This window comes from Babylonia areolata, chromosome 33, assembly GCF_041734735.1.
Source record: "Babylonia areolata isolate BAREFJ2019XMU chromosome 33, ASM4173473v1, whole genome shotgun sequence".
Classification (NCBI taxonomy): Eukaryota; Metazoa; Mollusca; class Gastropoda; order Neogastropoda; family Buccinidae; genus Babylonia; species Babylonia areolata.
In genome coordinates, this window is record NC_134908.1 from 3,980,386 (window position 1) to 3,999,263 (window position 18,878).

The 18,878-nt window shown below is 41.1% G+C and overlaps 1 long non-coding RNA gene across 1 annotated transcript; it reads left to right on the top strand.

Moving 5' to 3' along the window:
* Positions 1-856: 856 nt before the first annotated feature.
* LOC143276991 (uncharacterized) lies at positions 857-11,938 on the top strand. Its single transcript, XR_013053664.1, has 2 exons — positions 857-1,343; positions 10,585-11,938. It is a non-coding gene; the product is annotated as an uncharacterized LOC143276991 (long non-coding RNA).
* Positions 11,939-18,878: the final 6,940 nt, after the last annotated feature.

The window sequence follows — 18,878 nt, forward strand, 5'->3', positions numbered from 1 at the left end:
ACACACACACACACACACACACACTCAAGGCTTGACTAGCATGTTGTGGTATACTGCTGTCAGGCAATCTAGCAGATGTGGTGTAGCGTGTATGGATTTACCTGAACGCAGAAACGCCTCATTGAGAAACTAAAACTGAAACTGTCTTTTTCTTCTTCTTCTTCTTCTGTGTTCATTCGTATGCTCACAAGTGGGCTTTTACGTGTATGACCGTTTTTACCCCACCATTTAGGCAGCCATACTCCGTTTTCGGGGGTGTGCATGCTGGTTATGTTCTTGTTTCCATAACCCACCGAACGCTGACATGGATTACAGGATCTTTAACGTGCGTATTTGATCTTCTGCTTGCATATACACACGAAGGGGGTTCAGGCACTAAGCAGGTCTGCACATATGTTGACCTGGGAGATCGTAAAAATCTTCACCCTTTACCCACCAGGCGCCGTCACCGTGATTCGAACCTGGGACCCTCAGATTGACTGTCTTACGCTTTAAACACTCGGCTATTGCGCCCATGGAAACTGTCTTTTAATTTCCTTTTCTTATTTGTTATCTGTCATTGTGTAGCCGTTTTCATCAGAGGTGGTGAGGGCATTGTATTGGTGAGAGGCAGCTCAGTATTGTTAAGAATCAAAGTTTTTTTTTAAATGAACAAGCAATAAGAATTTTTTTTTTTTGACTGTACAAGTCCTGTTTACGAAGCTGCATTTTGAACTGTTTGTTGTTTGTTTGTTTGTTTTGTTTTTTTGTTTTTGTTTTTTGTGCTGGTTTGTTGTAAATCTTGGAGGGGGAGGGGGAAGGGAGGGGGGGGAAAACAGCGGGAGACAAACAAACTTCCTATTTGTAGGGGTTTTTTTTTTTGTTTTTTTGTTTTGTTTTTGTCTCCTTTCTTGAGCAGAACTGGTCTGTTCGAGGCGTAACAGTTATTTCCATCAAATCTTGCGGAATGAACCGTTCAAAACTGTATGTATAATTATAATCATGTTTCAGATTTTTCATAAGGATGATGATGATTATTATGATTTATTTTGTTATATTTTATTTTTTTTCTTTTTTTTGTGTGTGGTGTAGTGATGATAAAAATACTGGTATATATTTTCAGTCATGGGTTCACATGGGAAATGTCTTTAGAATCTTCACTTGCACATTTTTTTTTTTCTTTTTTTAAAGTCGCCCTGTCCTAGCAGTGTCTTTTAACTCTCTCCATACGAACGGCGAAAGAGACGACGTTAACAGCGTTTCACCCCAATTACCATCATCAAAATATTGCAAGTGGAAGGCTCTTATACTGAAGAGGTGAATGTTGACGAAGAACACCACAATTCTGACGACAGAAGCTAAAGGTTGGTCATTCAGACACCCACTGGACATCCGAGGGGTCTGTGTAGAGGAGAAGAGAGGACTGGCCGTACTGAGTGAGTTAACTGTGGGCGTCACAATCTGCTGTGACTCATTTACTTATATATATATATATATGTATATATTTTTTTTTATTATATTGAACTACAGTTGGGTGCTAGCAAGCTCCGTGACAGAATCGGTTAGCTGTTGGACTTCTGGTCCAGTGTTCACCAGGGATGAGGGGTTCGAGGCTCAGATTCGGCATGGTGTTGTGTGCTTGGGGGAAAGGGGCTTTACTCTGATTGTTCCTCACTCACATCCAGGTGGGAATGGGTTACCTGACTTTGGTTTTTTGAGGGGGGAGGGGGGGAGTTTGAGGGGGAGGGGGGGGATGTTAAAACTGTGGAAGGAATGGATCCAGTGTTCACCAGGGATGAGGTGTTCGAGGCTCAGATTCGGCATGGTGTTGTGTGCTTGGGGGAAAAGGGGCTTTACTCTGATTGTTCCTCACTCACATCCAGGTGTGAATGGGTTACCTGACTTTGGTTGTTTTGGGAGGGGTGGGGGGGGTTGCGGAGGAGGGGGCGGGGGGTGTTAAAACTGTGGAAGGAATGGATCCAGTGTTCACCAGGGATGAGGGTTCGAGGCTCAGTATCGGCATGGTGTTGTGTCCTTGGGGGAAAGGGGCTTTACTCTGATTGTTCCTCACTCACATCCAGGTGGGAATGGGTTACCTGACTTTGGTTTTTTTTTGGGGGTTGGGACTGGGGGGGTGGGGTGGGGGTGGGGTTGCGGAGGAGGGGCGGGAGGTGTTAAAACGGTGGAAGGAATGGGTCCAGTGTTCACCAGGGATGAGGGGTTCGAGGCTCAGATTCGGCATGGTGCTGTGTCCTTGGGGGGAAAGGGGCTTTACTCTGATTGTTCCTCACTCACATCCAGGTGGGAATGGGTTACCTGACTTTGTTTTTTTTGGGAGGGTTTGGGGGGGTGGGTGTGGGTGGGTGGGGGTGGGGGGTGCGGAGGAGGGGCAGGGGGGTGTTAAAACGGTGGAAGGAATGGATGGGAAATTCACTGCCCTGATGGCTTCAAGAGACTATGGGATCTTTTAAAAACTTTTTTATTTTTTTATTTTTTATTTTAATAAACTATGTTATATTCTTGGGTGCCCGAAGGATTGTCAGCTAATCACTACCGTATGGGGGTATACAGTATAGAAATTGGGTGAAGCAGGATTTATAATGTGTTTTATGACAGACAGACAGAAAATAAGAAAGAAAAAATCCCACCAAACTTAGCCGTATGAAGAGCACAGGATCAGGAGTCGAGATGGCTGCCGTCAAAAGAGGAAGCTAGTCAGGGATACAGAGGGGAGGTAACCTACTTCCGGGGAGGTTACTGGCCGTAGCTACTTTCGTTTTCTCCGCATAGACGGATAGTAGTTAAACGCACAGGACAGGAATCGGACTCCCTGCCGGAGTCTGCACTGGGGGGGGCGTGGGTGGGTGGGGGGGCACGGTAAGTATGTCCGATAAACGTAACGTTATTGGAAGTAGTGCGAGTATGCAGAGACTGAGTGAAGCAGGATTTGTACAGTCTTTTATCCAGCTGGCTGCGATTGGGTGAAACAGGATTTATGATAAATAGTCTTGGTATCTGTAGCAGTGCTAATGGTGGATGAGTGTATTGGACGTATATCTCTGACCAGTATATCATATTTGCTCAAATGGAAACTATGCAGCGCTGTTGTAATCCATGTAAAATGTAAATAGCTTCGTCATTTTTTTTTTTTTTTTAATATAATTTTTGTTTCAAAATATATGTAAAAAGTAATCAAACCATGTTCACAGTTAATCAAGGAACTGCACGTTTCTATTCTAGTCAGTGCTTCGTACATGTGTCTTGTCTGAGTTACTGTCACTCTGTGTGTGTGTGTGTGTGTGTGTGTGTGTGTGTGTGTGTCTGTGTTTCTGTCTGTCTGCCGCAGTCTCTGTTACTCTCTTTTTCACTGTCTCTCTCAGTGTTTGTCTGTCTGTCTGTCTGTCTGTCTGTCTGTCTCTCTCTCTCACACACACTCCCCGACTTTCTCTCTCTCATGCGCATCTCTCTCTCTCTCTTCTTTCTCTCTCACACTGACCCACTCTCTCATTCTGTCTCTCTGGCACGCACTTTCTCATTCTCTCTCTCTCTCTCTCTCTCTTACACACACTCACTCTCTCTCTCTTTTTCTCATTCTCTCTTTTTCTCTCTTTCACTCTCTGTCTCTCTCACACACACTCTCTCTCTCATTCTCTTTCTCTCACTTTCATTCTCTCTTTTTCACTCTCTCTCTCTCTCTCTCTCTCTCTCTCACACACACACACACACACACTCTCTCTCTCCCATTCTCTTACTTTCATTCTCTCTTTTTCACTCTCGCTCACATTCTCTCGCTTTCTCTCTCTCTCGTTTCTTTCTTTCTCTCTCTCTCTCTCTCTCACTCACTCTTTCTTCTTTCCCCTCCTGTTTTTTTTTTTTGTTGTTGTTGTTGTTGTTGCTTTCTCTCTGTCCCCATGTACAACAAACGTGGCCAGTGCATTGTTTCACTCCATTGAATCGGAGGGGGTTAGGGGGTGCACGGGAGGGGTACTACCTCTAGAGGTGTGGGGGGGCTTGTCACGCTCTTCCGGGAGTGGTGCGTCCTCTGTTGTGTCCCCACCGGCACCCAGCTCTCACCTATGGGTCCTAGAAGCTGCTAGCATGCTGCCGGCAGCGCCCAACCCCCGCCCCGGGGCAACGGCTTTGACATCGGAAGAGAGTGTCATCAGTTATGCCAGTGTCTTCCATCCTCTTCCTTCCACCCCCCCCCCCCTTCCACCACTGCCACCCCCCCCCAGCCCCCATCCAGCCCCTCCCCCTCTCCCCCCCCCCCCCCCCCGCTACCCCCTCCACCCCTCCCCCACCATCCAGCCTGCCCTTTTCTGTCAGTCATCGTAGATAATCGTGATGCTCGTGTTCGTTGTATTGCGGAGTTCTGGAATATGCTGAGGCGTTGGTTTCAGAATCATTTATATTGTACAAAAAAATATTTCACCATTGGTATTTGTATCATGCTCACATTTGTTTTATCACAGAATTCTGCTTGCTTTGAGGCATCAGTTTCATGATGTAGGAAAATATTTCACCACTGATAAATATGTATATGCTCACGTTCGTTTTATCGCAGAATTCTGCTATGAGGCTTCAGTTTCATATTGTACGACAATATTTCACCACTGATGAATATGTAGAAATATGGAGGAATTGTTTAATAATGTTCCTGTGAATAATGGCTTTCATGAGAAAGTATCAAAGTTTTGGGTTAAAAGTGTATGTGTGTGTGTGTGTGTGTGTATTGTTGAACTTTTTGGTATTTTGTTCATTTTTGCGAACACATTGTTGATCCCTCATCAAGTGATTGTTGCCAAAGAAAACACACACACAAAAAATATTGTTGAGTCATTGTTATGGTATTATGTTGGCATCAAAGAATTTGACATTTTGAGAAAAAAAAAAAGAAAATATTGACTATGACTTGATTGAAATGTGTTACTAATGAGTGACATAAATTTTGTTAAAAAAAAAAAAAGAAAAAAAAAAAAAAGAAAAATAATTGAACATTGGCATTGTTACAAAGTCATAATTAACAATTACTTTAAAAGAAAAAAAAGAAAAGAGAATCATGTTTAAAAAAAATTGTGAAATTTTTTGCTTAAAAAAAGAAAAAAAAAAAGTGATCACATGTCCAACATTCTGTTAAAAGTATGGCTGAGCATGGTTCTGTGTGTGTGTGTGTGTGTGTGTGTGCGTGTGCGCACGCATGCGTGCGTGCATGTTTTTGTGTGCGTGTGTGTTTCATGGTACCGTTTCCAAAAATTCTATGTAGACATTACTACATTCCTGCTGTAGCATAGGATGGCGACAGCTTTTGTTCAGCTCTGTACGTGTACGTTACCTCATGTACCGTACTGTTTTTCTTTTATTCGGGCGGTTCTTCTTCTTCGTTCATGGGCTGCAACTCTTGTGTTCACCCGTATGTACATGAGTGGGCTTTTACAGGTGTGACCGTTTTTACCCCACCATGTAGGCAGCCACACTCCGTAGTCTGGCGATTGACACAGAGTCGAGTTGCGGCTGAGGACTGGGCAGGCTGATACAGGAGTGACAGTCCGTCCCGCACTGCGTACGGGGATGTGTGATTGGGGAGGGGGGAGTGCGAGGGGAGGTGGTGGGGGGGGGGGCTCGGGGGGTGATTGTTTAAATGTGTGACGGGTGCAATAGCCGAGTGGTTAAAAGCATTGGACTTTAAATCTGAGGGTCCCAGGTTCGAATCTTAGTGATGGTGCCTAGTGGGTGAAGGGTGGTGATTTTTTCCGAACTCCCAGGTCAACATATGTGCAGACCTGCTTAGTGCCTGAACCCCCTTTGTGTGTATAAGCAAGCAGAAGATGAAAACCGCATGGTAAAGATCCTGTGATCCATGTCGGCGTTTGGTGTGTTATGGAAACAAGAACATACACAGCATGCACACACCCCTGAAAGCGGAGTATGGCTGCCTACATGATGGGGTAAAAACAGTGGTATACACGTAAAAGCCCACTCGTGTTCATACGAGCGAACGTGGGAGTTGCAGCCCACGAACGCAGAAGAAGAAGAAGAAGGAGAAGAAAAATTTAAACATGTATTTGTTTGTGAGATTGTGTGTGTGTGTGTGTGTGTGTCGTTGTGTATCGATAAGCGTGTTTTCATAATGTGTCTTTTGTATTTTTGCTAACAGCATTCAGAAACGAAAACAAAAGAACAAACAGAACGTCAAAAAAAGAAAAAAAAAAGAAAAGAAATCGCCCTCCCCTCCCTCCCCCCCACCAAAAACTGAAATTGAAACGAAAGGCATTGACTTGCTGTGGTTACGTTGCTGTTTAAATCAAAACGACACTCCTAGATAACCCAGCAAAACAGGTCCTGCCATCCTTTTAAAACCTGTCTGTCCCAGGTTACCATGTGTTTGTTTTGCTTGTTAATGATAATGATATGATAATAGCAACAATGATAATAATGATGATGATGATTGTAATAGATATAATGATCAATACTGAGAACAATGTTAAAAATGAGAAAGATGATGGTGATGATGATGATGATGATGAATTTTGATCAATAATGATGATAATAATGATGATAATGATAATGATAATGGCCTTAAAACCTACCTCTTCCCGAAAATAGCCCCCTCCTCACCCCCACCCCCACGTCTTCCTCCCCCCCCACCCCTCCTCTGTCTCTTTGTCTTCAGTTTTTGTTTTTTTGTCCCAGACTTTCTTGGGTTGACCGCCGTTTTATTTTGTATATAAATTCATTATGACAAATCAGAATACATGTAGATGAAAAAAAAAAAAAGAAAAAAAAAAAGAAAAGAAAAAAAAACACAACTTAACACAGTGAACATTAACAATAACAGATGTAAGTCGTTATATATTATAGTCCAGTCTTCAGTTTTGCCAGCTTTGAATTTTATGTGTATTGTTATGTTTGGGTTTTCTTTTATTTTATTATTTCAAAAATATTTTTCTTCTTTATGAAATAGAGTTTTGCATGCTTGTGAATGTTAATTATTGATACTGTTGTTATTATTACTATTATTGTTTGTCAGTTGTTATTATTATTATGGTCTGTCAGTTATTATTATTGTTATTATTGCTTGTAAGTCTTGATTAAACTGCCGCTTATTGTTGACTTTTGTGGCCTTTTTTTTTTCTTTTTGTTAAATTGTTAGCACTCTGTCTAGGAAGCTGAATAACCATTATTATTATTATTAGCGTCTATCCATTATTATCAGTGTCTATCCATTATTGTCGTTATTATTATTAGTGTCTATCCATCGTTATCAGTGTCCATTATTGTCATTATTATTATCAGTGTCTATCCATTATTATTATTATTATTATTATCATTATTATTATTAGTGTCTGTCCATTATTGTTTGTATCATCATTGTCTTTCCATCATTGTTATTATTATTATTATTTCTGATTAATGGTATTATCAGTGTCTGTTCATTATTACTATTGTTATTATTTTTTTTATTAGTGCCTGTTCATTATATTATTATTATTAATGTCTATCCATTGATATTATTATAGGTGTCTGTCCATTTCTGTGATCATTATTATCATTATTAGTGTGTGTCCATTATTATTAGTAGTAGTGGTAGTATCTGTCCATTATTATATATATATATATATATATATATATATAGTGTATGTCCATTATTGTGTATGTATTATTATTACCACTAGTGTCTGTCCATTATTATTTTCATTATGATCCGTGTCTGTTTTTATTTATTTATTTTTTTAACATTATTTTTGTTGTCGTTTTGCATTTTCATAGTTACTGCTAGACATTTTTCATACCAAACAAATGAGTAATGTCAAGGAAAAATCCGGCAATAGAGAGGCTTCAATGTTCAATTTCAAGTCGTGTTTTTTTGTTTTTTTTCAATGTTCACTGTTCCATTACACACCGTGTACGTTTTTATTATTCGTGTGTGTCCAGTTTTTCCAACAGCTCTGCTTCCTGTGAGACTTTGTGCTTTAAATGCTTGGTGCTCGGTGGGTCAGTATTCACAACGTGCTATGGATTGTGCCAATTGATCTAAAGAATAAGAAAAAAAAGCTTTAGTAGTTGTTGCAGTAGTGTAGAAGGCATTAGATAAAGTCTTTGTAGTAGTAGAATATTTTTTTATAATTGACATATATCCTTTTTTTTTGAAGTCTTGCAATAGTAGAACTATAAGATGATATTATACTTCTTTGTATTGTAAGTACTAATTTTTACTTGTATTTCACGATATACTGTAGTCATAGTAGTAGTAGATGCGGCATTGTAGGACGTATCTGATGAAGTCCCACACTTGTTGATTGTTGAACTGTTCTTTTATATATATATATAGTTATATATATATATATAAAACTATCGAACATTTTAAAGTTTTGATATTATATGAATTATATTAGTATATCATTGAAATAATATTCCCCACCCACCTTGAAGTTCTATGCTTGCAATTTCCTGTTTGTCATGAATTCTGGGACACAAGAAAAAAAGGCGCCCCACCAATGAGAAACACAGTTGGTAAGCATGCGAATCTTTCAGTGATAATGTCAGCACTCAGTTGTAAGCAGTTTATCCGTTTTCACTGGCAAAGTTCCCCAATATATTTGCTTGAAAGTTGTGTGTAAAGGTTTCCATTTTTGTTATGTATGTAAGCTTATGTATTATTTATTCACCTTTTTTTCTTTTTTTTTCTCCTCAAGGCCTGACTAAGCGCGTTGGGTTACGCTGCTGGTCAGGCATCTGCTTGGCAGATGTGGTGTAGCGTATTTGGATTTGTCCAAACGCAGTGACGCCTCCTTGAGCTACTGAAACTGAAACTGAAACTGTTATGTACGGCTACCATCAGCATCATCAGACGAGTTCAAAAGCGCTCTGAGGAGAAAGGTAACAAGATATTCCAGCGTTTGGTACATCTTGGATTATTTGGTTTTGTGTTATGTATGGTTACCATCAGCATTGTCAAATGAGTTAAAAAGCGTTTGAAGGAGAAAGCTAACAGGATATTCCGGCATCTTGGATTTGTTGTGTGTGTTTTTTGTAGCATTTTTAGGGACCAACATATTCCTGTTTTTTTTTTGTTTTTTTTTTCATTTCTGTAGCTGTTTGGGCCATTCATTTTGTGGCCGAACACTCAGAAAAAACCTGGAAAGGGTTTTTTTTTGTCTTTTTTTTCTCAAAATAAAATTCCAAATGTGCTGTTCATGTACTTTCATCTGCGGCAGTCCCTGAGTTGCCAGTAGTCCACTCAGGGAGCTGTTAGTGTTTGGTCACGAGGAGGCCACACACCAGAGGAGACCCTGCACTGCAGTTTTGTCGCCACTGTCAGAGAATGTTGTTTTACACGCTGTGTGTTTTAACTTTGACTCTCCCCCAGATTGTTAGTCAGTGCCAAGTCGTCCCAGTGCTTGCCATGTACTGATTAGAAGCAAATGATTTACTTTTTTTTTGGTTTGTTTTGTATCTTCCTTTTCCAAGAGAGAGAGAGAGAGAGAGAGAGAGAGCATAAGCTAGACAGGCTATACAGTGTCTGCAGTGGCACCTATTTTTTTTTCTGGTGTTGTTGAGAAGACTTGATGTAATCAACTGGAGCTGTAAGCACAGTGATATAGGCATTCCTTCTGTTAATTTATTAATTTTTCAAATTGTTTGTATGTGTGAGGAGGGACTGTGGCTGAATCGGTGAGGTGCTGGACTCGTTATCCATCCAGAGCTCACCAGTGATATAGCGCTCGAGGCCCCAGTTCAGTATGGTGGTGGTGAGTCCTTTAGGGAAGGGACTTAGGGAAGGGTGCAATAGCCGAATGGTTAAAGCGCTGGACTTTCAATCTGAGGGTCCTGGGTTCGAATCACGGTGCACCTGGTGGGTGAAGGGTGGAGATTTTTCCGATCTCCCAGGTCAACATATGTGCAGACCTGCTAGTGCCTGAACCCCCTTCGTGTGTATGCGCATGCAGAAGATCATGTATGTGTGTCTGAAATCTGATTGAATGACACAGGAAACGAATGATGAGCTGGCGCCCAGTGGCAGCCGTCAGTCGGCTCTGCCCAGGTAGGCAGCCTGTGGTGCAAATGTCTCCGTGTATGTAAAGCGCTTAGAGCTTGGTGTCTGACCGAGGATAGGCGCTATATAAATATCCACATCAATCAAAACTCTGATTTTTTTTCCTCACTCCCACCTATGTGCAAATGGGTTACCCGACTTGGGATGGGGAAGGTTAAAACCACTGTTCTAAACATACATGGATAGCTCATTGGCCGGGAAAGCTGAAGCCAACTGGACGCCATATTGTTACTTGTATCCGGCCGTCAGTCCGTTGACAAGTCGTCTGCTAACTGGTGGTACATGTAGTTTCTGATCTGTAACTGTGTGTTTTCGATGAAATTGTGTTATGCTTGCCCCCACGACATGCCAAATGTGTCTTGATTGGAAACTGCCAATGGTTTATCGACCAAAGTTATTACAGGAAAACAGTGAAATGACATGTGGCGCAAACTTGCAGTGGAGACACCATACGAACGGCGAAAGAGATGACGTTAACAGCGTTTCAGCCCAATTACCATCATCAAAATATTGCAAGCGGAATACCACAATTCTGACGACGGAAGCTAAAGGTTGGGTCATTCAGACACCCACTGGACATCCGAGGGGTCTGTGTAGAGGAGAAGAGAGGACTGGCCGTACTGAGTGAGTTAACAAACAAGTGAAAGCTTGCCGTGAAGCCAGCTGAGCGCTCGGCTGCATATAAGAAGTCACCGCTTCGTGCTATACTGACACGAGAAGTAAAATGGCTGATTGAACACTTCTGCTGGCTTCAGTTAGCAAAGGGGCTCAAAGAAGGCATGCGCTATCCATGTATTTTTTAGAGCAGTGGGTTAAAACAGCGTAAGGAGAGGATCAGCCCCTGCCTTCCTGTGCCGTAAATATGAATTCACTTTTAACCGATTGTTGACCCCCAAAAAGAGGCTCTGGGACCTTTTACCTTTTTGTTTGTGTGGCAGTTCCGGATTTTTTTTTCTTTTCTGTTTTCAGGGGGATTTGCAGGGTTTAGTCTTCCTAAAAAAACGCAGCTGCCATATTTTGTACAACTACCATCATCAGTAACAATGTCGAAATGAAACGGTCCCAGTTACATTAACTGTCTCCTTGACTGCATCGAAAATTAATTGTTCCAGTTACATTTAACTGTATCGTTGATTGCATCGTTGCATGATAAGAAATGAGTGTGGATTAGTTATTGTATGTGGCAGTTTTTCCGTTGTGTGAAGTTTAGTGATGTGTGTTGAGGCCTTGTAAATGGAGGTATTGTTGCTTTGTCAAGTCAGGTGTGAACGACAGGTCTTTTGCATGTACCATGTTTTTTTTGTAAAATACTGCGTCTGAAGTCTGGGTGTGAAAATGAAGTCTTTTTTTTTTAAACATTTTTTTGTGTGTGCATGTATCTAGCTTTCATGAAATAATTTCATGTCTAAAATCAAACGTACGATAACATCTATTCAGCACGCATCTTTTGCAGAAAATAATTCCAGGCCCGACATCTTATGTGAAAATGGCATTATTTGCATGTAGTTGGCTTCTGCAAAAATCATTTTGGTGTCATATACTGTACCATGTCAAACTGATGAAAAATAGGCCTATCGGTTTGCTCTGCTTGGCCAAATTTTGCGCGGCTAACGGTGAAAAGACGACCCGCCTTGCCCGGTCTGCTTTTAGCCAATCGAAACTCTTCCTTTCAGTTTATGTTTCGAAAAGAAAGTACTGTAGGTTTCTTCCTTTGAATGATTTGGTTTCAGTTTTTTGCCAAGCAGTGTAATGTAATGCCGCGAAAGCTGTAATTTTGTTGTCTTGTTTTGTCTCATCATTTCCTCTTCCATGCAGAATGAGTCTGAGTATGTATCATAGTCGTGTCCGACTAGGAAAACAGATGAGGCAGATGCTGCTGTCCCCCCGCCCTCCCCAACCCCAACCTATTATCTGGGCTAGAATTTGATAACAATGGAGAGTCTTTGCACAAGGTATATCCCCACTCTCTCGTCCAAAAAGGTTTTAGGACAGTCGGCGTGGGGATGGCTCCCTGTCCCAGCAAAGGCCAACTACCCCCTCAAGGCTGCAGCACAAAGAGCCAGTGCAGTTTTGCCTCCTAGTTCGAGTCATAGTCCATCACAGAAGACTAAGGACACGTTACCGCTCGTCCAACACTCCAGCTTACACCCCCCCCCACTCTCCCTTCTCTTACCAACCCGAACTCAGCATTGATGATCACATTCGCAGAGGGTTCTCTCTGACCGATGAAAACATTCCACTTGTCGGACAGAACAAGCTTGAAATTGATGATGACTGTTTGAAATATTTAAGAGTGCTGTTGCTTCTTGTTAGAAAATGATGATTTGGTGTCATACACTTACCATGTCAAACTGATGCAGACTAGGCCTATCGGTTTGCTCTGCTTGGCCAAATTTCGCGCGGCTAACGGTGAAAAGACGACCTCCTCCTTTTCATAAGAAAATTCATTCGGATGGATGGATGGATATGAATACTTACACAACGCTGATCCTTGGTCAGAAAAAAAAAGTGCTTTTGCAAGGAAGCGCCTCCGCGTATGTGTGATGCTCATTACATCGACGGCATACACTGCTTATCAAATAGTAGAGTGGTAACTCTCTCCATTACACAAGGTACGCAACTTCAAGTCAGTGATGCTTACACTGCTGTTTGCTGGAAATTTAGCAACATTTCACCACACGCCCCCCCCCGTGAAAAAAACAACAAAAAAACCCAAACACAACTGTGAAAGTTCCCAAGAGGTCCTTAACTTCTAGTGAACACTGTATCAGTCCACTCACCACACGCCCCCTCTTAACTCACTCAGTACGGCCAGTCCTCTCTTCTCCTCTACACAGACCCCTCGGATGTCCAGTGGGTGTCTGAATGGCCCAACTTTTAGCTTCCGTGGTCACAATTGTGGTATTCTTTGTCAACATTCACATCTTCAGTATAAGAGCCTTCCACTTGCAATATTTTGATGGTGGTAATTGGGATGAAACGCTGTTAACGTCGTCTCTTTCGCCGTTCGTATGGAGAGAGTTAAAAGAAAACTGTTGAGGTTCCCAAGAGGTCCTTAACTTCTTATGAACCCTATATCAGTCCATGTGCAAAATTCCTAAACGGTCTTTAAATTTTTTGCGAACCCTATATCTCTTCAGTTCTGCTCAGCCGTTTGGTTATCATTGTCACACTATGTCACAATGTTACATGGAGTGCCATGGCAGAATGTGTTAAGACTTGGGACTTTTTCTGGTCCAGTGTTCACCCACCAGTGATAAGTTTCAAGGTCCTGTTGTTGTTGTTGTTTTTTTCAGCACGTGCATTGTGTCCTTGGGGGGAAAGGCACTTTGCTCCCAGTTTTTCTCGCTCTCCACACCCAAGGTGTGAATGGCTATACCCGACTTCAGGTCTGGGAAGGTTAAAATCAGTAGGACAAGAGGACTGGGCCCCACCTCCCTATGCTGATCACGAGACAAAAGTGAATATTATAATTCCCTAGGTTGTAAAAGGCTGCAGGACCTTGACCTTGACCCGACCTTGACTTGACCTTGACTTACATTGTTGATGGTTTCATGATCAAACATCGTCAACGATACTGGTGTATGTATGGGAAAATTGTGTGTGTGTGTGTGTGTGTGGCTAACTCGAGTACTACTGGTAGGTCAGGTGTAAGCAACCGCACAATATATTACTGTTATAAAATCACGGAGCGCAGCGCAACTCGGTTTGTGTGTTAATGTTTCATGTATCTTTCGGTAAACAGTGTATATGCATTCTACTCCTTTTTTTTTGTGTGTGTCTTTTTTTTTTTGTTGTTGTGAGTTTTTGTGTCGGGATTCTGCACTTTTGACTTCTGCGTTTTGCCACCATGACATCATTATTAATTTTAACCCCTTGATTGCGGAACCGTGTTGAAATGAGATAAGTGTGGCTCGACTTTAAAAGTGCATTTACTACTTTCTGTGCGCTTTCAAAGTGGTGTTTATTGATTTTTGCTGAATTCTTCTTCTTAGTTCGTGAGCTGCTACTCCCACATTCACTTGTATGTACACGAGTGGGCTTTTACGTGTATGACCGTTTTTACCCTGCCATGTAGGCAGCCATACTCCATTTTCCAAGTGTTTGCTGAATTAAGTGATGCAGTCCTAAGAGGAAGAAGTCCAGACAGATATTGATGACTGCCATTTTGACCTGTAAGCTGTCATATCTCAGTGAGGTGACTGCCTGACCTGCAAGCTCTGTCAAGTCTAAGTGAGGTGACATCTTGACCTGTAAGCTCTGTCATATCTCAGTGAGGTGACATCCTGACCTGTAAGCTCTGTCATATCTCAGTGAGGTGACATCCTGACCTGTAAGCTCTGTCATATCTCAGTGAGGTGACATCCTATCCTGTAAGCTCTGTACTACCTCAGTGAGGTGACATCCTGACCTGTAAGCTCCGTCATATCTCAGTGAGGTGACATCCTGACCTGTAAGCTCTGTCATATCTCAGTGTGTTGACATCCTGACCTGTAAGCTCTGTCATATCCAAGTGAGGTGACATCTTGACCTGTAAGCTCTGTCATATCTCAGTGAGGTGACATCTTGACCTGTAAGCTCTGTCATATCTCAGTGAGGTGACTGCCTGATCTGTAAGCTGTGTCATATCTCAGTGAGGTGATAGCTCTTCAGGGACAAGCGTAGCAGCAGTCAAGGCTTTAATTAGTGGAACTTGTTTTTCTTTACAATCTTACTTGTTTCCATTTTTTCTTCTCTTCATAAAAAAAGACCAGGTCTGAGTCAGAATCAAAATCAACTCCAGTATGATGTTAGTTATGAAAATATTTCTTTTCCTTTGTTTCACAGAGTCTGAAAACTTTTTTTTTTCCCAAAAAAAGAATATTTCTTTTCCTGTGTTTGATAGAGAATATATCATTGTCCTAACATTATCATTTTAATTAATATTTCTTTTCTGGTGTTTGACAGATTTTTTTTGGAAGCATATTTTTTTTCTCGTGTTTGAAAGTCAGAAAAGATCAACCAATTTCTTTACTATTCTTATTCTTCTTATTATGGTGGTGATGATGATGATGACATGATATCATTATCATCATCATTATTGAATGGGTCAGTACGGTGGCAAGAAGCAGAAGATGAAAGTGCAGGGTCCGCTGTCTGAAGCATTTTGTTGGCAGAAGATGTGATGTGAATGGAAATCTTAGCGCACTGTGGCCGCCGCCATGATGGTGGTCGTGATCCTGTTGATTGTGTGTTTGTTAATACAGATTTTTAACAAGTCTTGTGCATGGTCTCTATGTGTGTGTGTGTGTGTGTGTGTGTGTGTGGGGGGGTGATGGGTGAGGGGGTATTTGTGGGTGTATGGTGTGTGTGTGGAGGGGTGGTGGTGGTGTGTGTGTGTGTGGAGGGGTGGTGGTGGTATGTGAGTGTGTGTGGGTGTGTGGGTGAAAGGGTGTTTGTGGGTATGTGTGCATGTGTCTGAGAGAGAGAGAGAGTGAGTGTGTGTGTATAAATATTTATGTGCACATGAGTGTGTGATGTGATGTGATGTGATATTGTGTGTGTGTGTGTGTGAACTTTATTATATGAGTGTGTGCATGTGTGGCACTCAAATGACTTCATATGTCCTGTCACAACTTCTCTCTCTCTCTCTCACACACACACACACACACAAGCAAACACTCGTACACAAACACACTCATACACACAACACACACCCACAAACACACATGTGAGAAACTGCACACAGCATAGCAGATACACATCATGTTCATTACATTCCAATCTGAATCCTTTCCACAACAAAGTTTGATTGCTATCTTCACATACACGTTCAAAATTCACAAGCACACCACACAGTTTCAAGGTTGAACTCTAGACAATGGTTCAGTTTAACTTAAGCAAAATTTCCCAAACAACTTGCGTACCTTAAATTCCTTGAAATCATATGTATTTAACAAATAGCTGACAGATACTTTGTTGGTATATTTGTAATATATAATTATGAATTTGTTGTTCATGCTGGTTTAAAAAAAAAAAAGTGTAAAAATCAAAAGGAAAAAACAAAAACAAAACCCAAACCAAACAAACCCCCAAAACAAAACATCTAAAGTGGCAAAATTTTGTTGTATCTGTTCTTGTATGCTCGGTTTTGACTGTTTATGGCTGGAGAAGAACACATTGAATGCAAACAGATTACAGCTTGCATTTTCAAAGAAACTCAAGCGTTTGCTCATTCGGATGAGACGATATACCGAGGTCCCGTGTGCAGCATGCACTTAGCGCACGTAAAAGAACCCACGGCAACAAAAGGGTTGTTCCTCGCAAAATTCTGTAGAAAAATCCACTTCGATAGGAAAAACCAATAAAACTGCACGCAGGAAAAAATACAAAAAAAAAAGGGTGGCGCTGTAGTGTTGCGACATGCTCTCCCTGGGGAGAGCAGCCCGAATTTCACACAGAGAAATCTGTTGTGATAAAAAGAAATACAAATAAAGTTGTGGAAGAAGACAAAATACAAGCAACACACACAACACACACATGCACACAGAATGACAAAACAAAATCTAACATTCTAAAAATTACAATAAAACAGAAAATAAAATAAAGTAAATTAACACACACATGTAATAGCAACTGGCTTTCTCAGATTCTGTGTCATGATTAAACTTTGCTCTCTCGTCCAAATTACACTCTTCAGATGATATTAAAAGATCATGTTAAAACAATAAGCAGTTTCAGTTTTCACTTTTCTGTTGAATTTTTCAGGCTAAACACTAATTATTCTGACATCAATGGTTTCAAGGTTACATTTTTGAGTTTTTTAATTTTTATTTTTTATTTTATCACTTTCATGTCACTTCCTTTTCATTTCACTTTGAAATTCATGAATGGTTCCAGTTTAAATTCCAATCATCAGTATTCATATAAGTTTTGACATGCCTTTTTTTATGAGTCCTTAAAAAAAGAAAAAAAAGACAAAAAAGACCCCAGTTTTTAAAGGTTAAAAAACTATTAATATGTCCAATCTGTCCGTTTTTCTTTGCACAATTACAGCTGATTATTCTTAAAGCTGTGGACACTTTAAAAAAAAAAAAAAAAAGTTTTTAATTCTCTCCATTTTTTCCCTTTCTTTTTAAAAATAAAATCAGTGGTTCCAATTCCAAGACTTGTCTAGACACTAAAGGGCAAAATATATTTCCCCAAGACTTCCCGGCCCTCAAAATGGTTCCCTCATTTTCCAAAGACTTTTTACAGCCCTGGAAATGGTTCTCTCATTTTCCGAAGACTTTTTACAGCCCTGGAAATGGTTCTCTCATTTTCTCAAGACTTTTACAGCCCTGGAAATGGTTCTCTCATTTTCTCAAGACTTTTTACAGCCCTGGAAATGGTTCTCTCATTTTCTCAAGACTTTTACAGCCCTGGAAATGGTTCTCTCATTTTTCCCCAGAGACTTTTTACAGCCCTGGAAATGGTTCTCTCATTTTCCAAAGACTTTTTGCAGCCCTGGAAATGGTTCTCTCATTTTCCAAAGACTTTTTACAGCCCTGGAAATGGTTCTCTCATTTTCCAAAGACTTTTACAGCCCTGGAAATGGTTCTCTCATTTTTCCCCAGAGACTTTTTCCAGCCCTGGAAATGGTTCTCTCATTTTCCGAAGACTTTTTGCAGCCCTGGAAATGGTTCTCTCATTTTCCAAAGACTTTTTGCAGCCCTGGAAATGGTTCTCTCATTTTCCAAAGACTTTTTACAGCCCTGGAAATGGTTCTCTCATTTTCTCAAGACTTTTACAGCCCTGGAAATGGTTCTCTCATCTTCTCATGACTTTTACAGCCCTGGAAATGGTTCTCTCATTTTTCCCCAAAGACTTTTTCCAGTCCTGGAAATGGTTCTCTCATCTTCTCATGACTTTTACAGCCCTGGAAATGGTTCTCTCATTTTTCCCCAGAGACTTTTTGCAGCCCTGGAAATGGTTCTCTCATTTTCTCAAGACTTTTTACAGCCCTGGAAATGGTTTTCTCATTTTCTCAAGACTTTTACAGCCCTGGAAATGGTTCTCTCATTTTCCCCCAAAGACTTTTTCCAGTCCTGGAAATGGTTCTCTCATTTTCCCCCAAAGACTTTTTACAGCCCTGGAAATGGTTCTCTCATTTTCCGAAGACTTTTTACAGCCCTGGAAATGGTTCTCTCATTTTCCCCCAAAGACCTTTTCCAGCCCTGGAAATGGTTCTCTCATTTTCTCAAGACTTTTACAGCCCTGGAAATGGTTCTCTCATTTTCTCAAGACTTTTACAGCCCTGGAAATGGTTCTCTCATTTTTCCCCAAAGACTTTTTCCAGTCCTGGAAATGGTTCTTTCATTTTCCCACAAAGGCTCTTCCAGACTTCTCAACCCTGTGTCAGCTTCCAGTGACCATGTCCCGACATCAGCACACCATAAAGGTGTTGATCAGTAAAGCTATCACGTTCCCACTACCACTATTTCGTCACTATCCCATCAAAGTTGCTAACGCCCTAATGGGGTTACCCATACACACACAGCAATCGGCAGAACCAGTATTTCGTCACCATCTTATAAAAGACCTACTGCCCTACACGGGACACTAACACCAGCAAAGATTACAAACGTCCCTAGTTCCAGAACTTTGTCACGATCTCTCATAAACTGTTATTGCATCAATGGGACACTTACATTAGCAAAGCTTCCAACGTTCCTAGTACAAGTACTCAGTCACTATCTCATCTAAGTTGTAACGCCCACAAAGGGATGCTCAAATACCAGAAAAAGGAATATTCCCCAAGAAGTAGTACCAGAACCTTGTCACTATCTGTAATAAACTGTAACGCCCACAAAAGAACACTCGTACA